Here is a 7500-nt window from a genome sequence, read left to right as displayed (position 1 = left end):
GTTACGTTGCGCACAAACAATTAGCGCGAACGTCCTTAAACTCCCTGGTCGCTAAATGACATGGCCAGAAATTTCGGACATTTGAGCCCGCGCATAAAGCAGCGGGCCACTCAACAAATATATGGTAATGCAACAACATGCCGTCTCCAAGAAAATCCCGCACAGTTGACTATGAACAACTACATCCGCTTTCCTCTGTCGTTTTATATGACACAACAACTCGCTCGAAACATAGAAGGAGATTTCATGATGTGGAAAGAATTATTACTCGGCGAAAATGTGGCTCGGTAAGTCTTGTGTTGTTTCTTATTCGTTATGTATTATGCCTCGAGTCGGCTTGTTCTTACCGTAAGCTCACGCAATGTCTTCTGTGTATTGAATGATGCATACGTGTATTGTGATTCCAGAGTTATGAATACTTGCTGAAATGGAGAGGATGGTCACTAGAAGCTTGCAGCTGGGAGCCAGCTCAAAATATTACGACGGATTTGTTAAGGTGGATTGAGAGAAAATTTGCGATCTTTGCATTGATATTTACATGCGTACAAACATTCGAATACAAGTTGTTCTGCTTCGGAGTCGATCCGCTCCACAGTATTCTGACAACCCTGATATGATAGCTAACCAACACCAACTCCATTTTTTCATCACTAAAATCAACGTTTAGACCTAATCATTGAAATGGGTACCTATAGACGTAATGATTAAAATGAGTACTGCTTAGACGGAATAATACATGTATGTGGGGCGGATCTGCTCTGGGGCGGAATGACCGGTTACCATACATTCATAAACCTTTTATTTACACACAATATTAATTCAAAGCTAAAAGCGTGTGGGGTTGTATATTTGCCCCGCCTTTTACAAATTATTTGCTTGAAAGTAACATTAAAAAAAAAAAAAAATCGAGTATCATGGAATTAAGCAACTTTTCCTGACTTTTCAGATCCTTTTTAAGGCCAATTCAAATAAGTGATGAAAGGCTTCTTGAAGGAAGTCGGCGATTTGCTGCGGGTCTGTTAACTGGTCTAAAAAGTTCCTCTCGTTCACCATTTTATATTGACATGGAGCTGGATATTTGGCGCTTTGTTTCATATAACAAAGGGACTCCTTCAGAACACCGAGGTCATTTTTTATTTCACAAGGAAGACTTTACAAACTTTAAGTATCTTTCGGAGCACTGGTGGTACCTTTTGAACGAACATGGAGAGGGATTTGCTATTGACTTCCCTATTAAGATAAAGCCAGTCTTGTCATGGTCCCCAGCGCATTATTTTAACAAACATGGGTAACTTTGCAAGGCCCCTAGGATCCCCCTAGAGAAGTTGCGCATAGAAATAGCAAAGAAACCATGTAACTTAGACAATGTGTTGTAGAAGATTTCCTTTCTTAAATGTTGTTTGGTAACTAAAGCTTTGGAAGGAGTGATTGCGCATTACCTTGCAATCCCTGTCAAACCAGTTTGCATGTGTCTGAACTCCTAGCGGAATGAGGCATAAAACAATAGGCCTTATATATTCTTCTTCAACAACATGCATGGGTTGAGAAAAATGAAGTGAGATTTTAAAACTTACTTTGAGGTGGATGTCAGATTCAACACTATGTTGAGTGTTTGATATACATGTAGCTTCTCAAAACATCAATAATTCATGAAGAGATTCAAACTATAATGATCAGAAGTTACGCTCATGAAAATGTGAAATCCTTAACTCCCTCAAATGGGTGATTTCCTCTGTGTTCTATTTATCAATTATTAATGAGTTTGAGAAGCTGACTCTAAAGCATTTTCAAGTTGTTCCTGCAATCTTTTTACATTCCTAAGCCGTGTTCTAATGCCCATCTCTGCAAGTTTAGCTTTAATATCTTCCGGGGTCATGTTAACTATGTCACACTCATTAGTATAAGTTATACTAAGCGTTGATAATAAATTCAGTGCAAAGATAAGATAACAAGACACGCTCTTGAGTAAAACTCGCTCAATTCTTCTTTAAATGGTCTGCAAAAAAACTAACTGCAAATTGCTCTGACGGACGTTTTCCTGCATTTCATTCATGTCTTGCAGTTGCATTGAGCAAAAGTTTATTCCACACACTAACGAAGGCACTCTGGGTGCCTGAGGAATTTTTTTGCAAGGTCGGAGAGAACGCTCCGCGATTCAAAATCAACGGTCGAGAACGAAAAAAAAAAACCTCTGGTTGCACAACACTAGAACCTCATTTCAATTCCATGCGTAGAGACAGTTCAGATTTCTCGTCATGGTGTTGTCGTCAAACCAGTTTTGGCCGCCAAGCTGAGACTGCTTCGCAAGGGACGCATTGAAGCGCATCACTAAACAAACATTTCTGAAAATTGTGATTGCAATGATGGCTATTCATTTTAACACCTTGAATAATGTTCCATTGATTTTCGGTGCGTAAGATTAATTAATTTGATGAAAAATTTATTTTTGAATGTGTTTAAAACAGGATACTGTAATAGCAAAGAGCTAGAGATCACTTCCTAAAGTGCAGAATAGACGACTTCGAAATGCGAGGAACTTTTGTCTGTCCTTACTATTTTCGTCCATGAGTCTTCCGTTCCCAGACACAGTTGCAAGAAATGTTGCGAGTTCAACTATTTTAGTTAATTTCCCTGACCGCTCTCAAACGAGCTTGAGTATCAGCAAGTGCTCTCATACGCGAGTTGATAAGCAAAGTAATTTAACTACAGACAATTAAAATGGGTCTTTTCACGTTGTCAAAGCCGTTAAAGTTGGTAAAACAGCTTTCCAGTAGTAGTTAGTGCTGTAGGTAACACGTGCAGCAGAGTTCCAGTCGATTCTGTGGTTTGTCACAGAATCGACTATGGCAATCGCACATGTTAAAACCAGAACCTCCTCTACAGTAAAAAAATAATACTGGCCAGAGGATAGGTTACCGGTAGCCTTCTATTTTTGTCAGTGCAGTATTAACAAGCACTTCGAGGCATTCTCCCAGGCCTAGAAACTACCAGCTCCCAGCCTAGTTGCTTTGAAGAAATTCAACATGGATAGCTTTCGTAGGGGCCCAAGAGGAGGGGGAGGGGGGAGGGGAGGGAAAGGGTAGGCTGCTATGCTGGCTACAGCATGGAGCACTTTTCGGTCGCGTTCCTGGAGTAGCCCTGTGCTTTCTTTAGCGCTTAGTGATTGACTCAAAAATCAAAGCTACATTCTCAGCCAATCAGCAAGAGTACCAAATATTATTGGCTATCGTATTTCGCCCACTGCATTTAGTTGTTTTACGCAAACATCAGCTTATGTTATTTGACAGCTGTTATGATTGGTCAGCGCATATTTTCAGCTGAGCGCACACTCGTAAAGCATACCCTTCAGCTGATGGATTATAACGTGTGACTGGAAATACGTGATCTAAAATCGGGGGAAAAAAACTGGAAATAAAGTTTGACTGAAGTGTTGAGATCAATCTCGAAATTTAGCTTTTTGACCTACCCTGATTTTTGGAGTACATTTAAGATTCTTTTTTTTTTTTTTGCATTCTTATGGCTTTTTCCATTGGAAACCCACCGTTACTTTTCGAGTCGAAACCAAATCGTGAATATCGAACTGAAACTGACTCGTATTTTCATACTGCAAGCGTGTTAATTATAGGGAAACAACTTACAAGCAATAAACAAAATATTTTTATTGAATAAAAGTACAATTTGATGAGTTTATGCGTTCTTAAAATGTCTATTTTTGTTTCAGTGAAAACGATCCATGATTTCAAGTGTCCGGTCCACACTGGCACGTTTTTAACCCAGTTTTACGCCACCGTTTTCAAAAACCCAAAGTTTCATCTATTCGCACGGCAATCCAAAAGCATTTTCAAGACGATAGTTTTGAGAAATTCTCCACCTACGAAACCGTTTTTCGACGGTGTTTTGGGGCGTTTTACCATAAGAGATGGCCGCAAACCTAACTTACTCTATCTTGATATCCAAACGGCAGTTTTGGCATCGAGAGATCGCTCTGCCGCAAAATCACCCTGCAATAACCACGAAAGTCTGGTCATTTGAAGCAGTAGTATTAGTGCTTATAACGGAGTAAAATCGACCAAACCCTATTGGCTGTTACCAAGACAAAATAAAGAGAAATTTCACAGAAGTTAATTTAGAAACGGAAGTCGGTTTCCATTCATACAAACATGACGTCAAATGAAGACATCGGGGTTTTTTGTTTTATTTTTAATTTTTAAGATTGAACTAGTGAGCAGCACGTCTGCAAACTGTAAGAGTTGTAAAACGATTTACTTTATCCTACGCATTTCATGTGACTAACGCACACTTCGTCAGGGATGTTTTACAATACAACACAAGCGACGTGTTTATACACCTACATAACGGACTAAAAATTTTTTTTTACATTACGTAAAACCGTACCTACGAGAGCGGATTTGCATGTAGGAAACAGGCGGAAAGGTGTGCAAGGAGTGACATATTTTGTGCCTAACATAATTTTGGGGCTCACAGTTTAAAAAAAAAAAGAAATATATGAAGACATCGGGAACAGGGCAAGATGACAGTTGCGATTCTCCAATTTTGATTCCTAGTGTTCGAACACGCGGACGCCTCTGAAAACACTTCCATTTCTGTTTTATCTAAAAACATATTCCTAGGGCAGGACCACGCCCTCACTTCCTGTAACCTTGATTTTCTCTTGGTCGTCATGATATTCAACCAGCTTCAAATATAGCCTTGCTTTGAACAACTACAGGGAAACAGCGCCTAAAATCACCACTCTCACCGCTTAACAATCAGATTTTAAAAAACTCCACTTTTAAAAGACAATTAGTTAAACATTGAAATTTATCTTGTGTAATTGACAACAGTTAAAGACCACAAAGCTAAGATAGTCCTAATGTCTTGAGCTTGGAAAGAAGAACTTTATTCTTGTGGCACTCCTACAAGAAAAGCAACTCAACAGTTACACAGCGATAGATTTAACTCTTCAAGGAGACACCTCTTACTGTACTTGGTGCAGGGTAAATGCTTCTTTGGTATTAGTAATTTTGTTTCACAAAGGGCTGTCTCCCGTTTTCATTTCAAGCTACGGCAACGGAAAAGTCATTTCAAAAACAGAACTTTGCGCAATTGCAAGTCTTTTGCGACTGTGCCATACTCTTTACTCATTTCTGATTAAAGACAAAGTATAAACGGGTCATTGTGGTATGCTGAGCTCACGTTCCAGTAGGCTCTTTCACGTTGTTGTAATGAAGGACAAGGTGAATGTTTACCCCGGCAAATGAAAAGATGAGACGTAATTTTTCCCGTTTATTCGGTGATATTCGGAAAACATCCGAGTGCTCCTTTGCTGGAGTTGAACCTACGACGACCTTCCGATTACTACTAGTTCTGATGCACCATTATCGACGTAGCGTGTGGCACAGAAATGAACGAAAACGTATGCTGTTGGTCAAGTATGGTTATTCGTATAGGTAGTAATAAATTATCACTGGGAGTCCTCACTCAAAAACGCCCCGAGTAGAAGTAAGTTATGGAAAGAGGCGATCCCGGAAGCGGAAGGAGTGGGAGCCATGGCAACACGCTAGCCATCGCTGAGGGGAGGTGGGAGGGTCGAACACCCGACGTCCGTTCAAAGCCAAAGAGAGAAATAAACGGGATAAAACAATCCTATTTATACCAAAATGGTAATAAAATATGGAAATAGGGTTCTCCTATAGAACAAGAGATGCACGGAAATTTTCAACTTATATCTCAAGGGAATAAATGGCGTTTGTACATGATGGCCCCCAAAGAGAATAGTGCAATAAAGGTGAAATTGTTACATTGATTGCCAATCAAATGCGAGCCCTGGACGGTGTAATTTTTCCGTGATTGCGTTATAAGCATGCGTTGCTTCTGCTTAACCATCTCGAATTTTTTTTATGTATATTATGAATAAGTAATCACATGATATTCGGATTTGTGCGCATGATCGCGCAAATTCGAATAAATAAGCACTTGTACATTTTTTTAAAGACTATAAATTGTGGCGCGTGCAATTTTGTGCGTCTTTGACAAAATTTACACTTGCTTATTTATTCCAAATTGCACTCGAAATCATCCGATAACCTATACAAATTGTACGAGAAGAATTATGTGGTTACTTATTAATAATATTCATGAGAAAATTTTGAGATAAAAATTGTCGTAATCGAGCAGAAACAAGGCACGCGTATCACGCAATCACGTGAAAATTGCGCCAGAACGGGCTCGCATTTGATTGGCTGTTTGTGTGACTTCCTTTGACCATTGACCAATCTGAATGCTTGCTTTGTTACTTCTTTTTGCACCGAAACTGCCGAAACCGAAACCTTTTGCACCGAAACTGCGTTTCTCCTAACCAGTGAGAACTGAGTCATTTCTTGAACTCCCTAGTGTTGATATTTGAGGGCGCTTATTCGAGGGGGAATACCCCGGAATAGCAAAACAGGTAGAATATCCAAGAACCGTGTGGTGATGGGGTCTGCATCCCCTTTACGGCGCCAACGGAATAGCATATTTCCCGCTCTTGGAAGCAAAATTAAAATGAGAAAAAATTTACCACCACTTTCTACCGTATATTAATTCGTATGTTCTTATTTACATGGGCGTAGCCAGGATTTTTCAAAGGGGGGGGAGGGGGGGGGATCACACTGTGTCAAACAGAGGGTACTCGCGTTTTCGCAACCTGAATATTGTAGGTTGAGTAAAAAACGGCTTACAAAGGGGGAGTCAAGGGCACCCCAGAAACCCCCTAGCTACGCCCTTCCTTAAAATATACCGATAATTAGATTATCTCTTCCGAATGAAAGCAATGCGTCGTTTGACAAAGATGTATCGAGGTAGTTCGACAAAGCCATCTAGATCGAAGTGGTCTTCACACAAAATAAAAAATTCAACTTACTTCGGTGAAATCTTTGACCGTTTTGTAATACAGCCGTTCTTGTTCTACAATCTCGAGGTATTGCTGGTTTAAGGCGTCCCTCTTTTGCTTCTCGGCCACCTTCTTCTTTTCAATCTAAAAAAGCGATAAACAACGGTAACCTCTAGGTGGTTTACTGCTTATTTTTCTGGTACTATTTTAAAAGGGCAATTAAGCAGTAGAACGGCCTTCAACTAAATGTCCCACAAACGAACGAATGTCAACACTTTAGCCAATCACAGCCACAGAAAATCAAATACTCCAATCAGAACGAAGAGCAGCAACATGCAGCGCGGGTAACGCGTCACTGCACTGAATTACCTTTTACTTCCGATTGGCTGATCGGCTGAAACTTTGAGAGCCAATCAGCGAAGCAAAGAAAAAACAATTGCATTTCGACACTCATTCGGAAAGCTAAAAATGAAAAGTCTAGAATAAAAATATGAACATGCTATTGTAAAATGAATATCGGGGACCAGGATTTGAAAAAGGAGACAGAAAAACCGGAGTACCTAGAGAAAAAGCTCTCGGGGCAAAGTCTTGAAAAAACAAATATATAGTTAGCCCGGCTGGAATCCAAT

General features: G+C 39.9%; 1 long non-coding RNA gene and 1 pseudogene across 1 annotated transcript; one reads left to right on the top strand and one right to left on the bottom strand.

The window, feature by feature from the left end:
* Positions 1-135: 135 nt before the first annotated feature.
* Positions 136-3048, top strand: LOC138012970 (uncharacterized). The gene is made up of 3 exons (XR_011125143.1): positions 136-287; positions 408-496; positions 947-3048. It is a non-coding gene; the product is annotated as an uncharacterized lncRNA (long non-coding RNA).
* Positions 3049-4485: 1437 nt separating this feature from the next.
* Positions 4486-7500, bottom strand: part of LOC137968227 (coiled-coil domain-containing protein 93-like) — a 107102-nt pseudogene continuing 104087 nt past the window's right edge.

This window comes from Montipora foliosa, chromosome 8, assembly GCF_036669935.1.
Source record: "Montipora foliosa isolate CH-2021 chromosome 8, ASM3666993v2, whole genome shotgun sequence".
In the NCBI taxonomy this organism is placed as follows: Eukaryota; Metazoa; Cnidaria; class Anthozoa; order Scleractinia; family Acroporidae; genus Montipora; species Montipora foliosa.
This window is presented reverse-complemented; position numbering and strand designations above follow the sequence as displayed.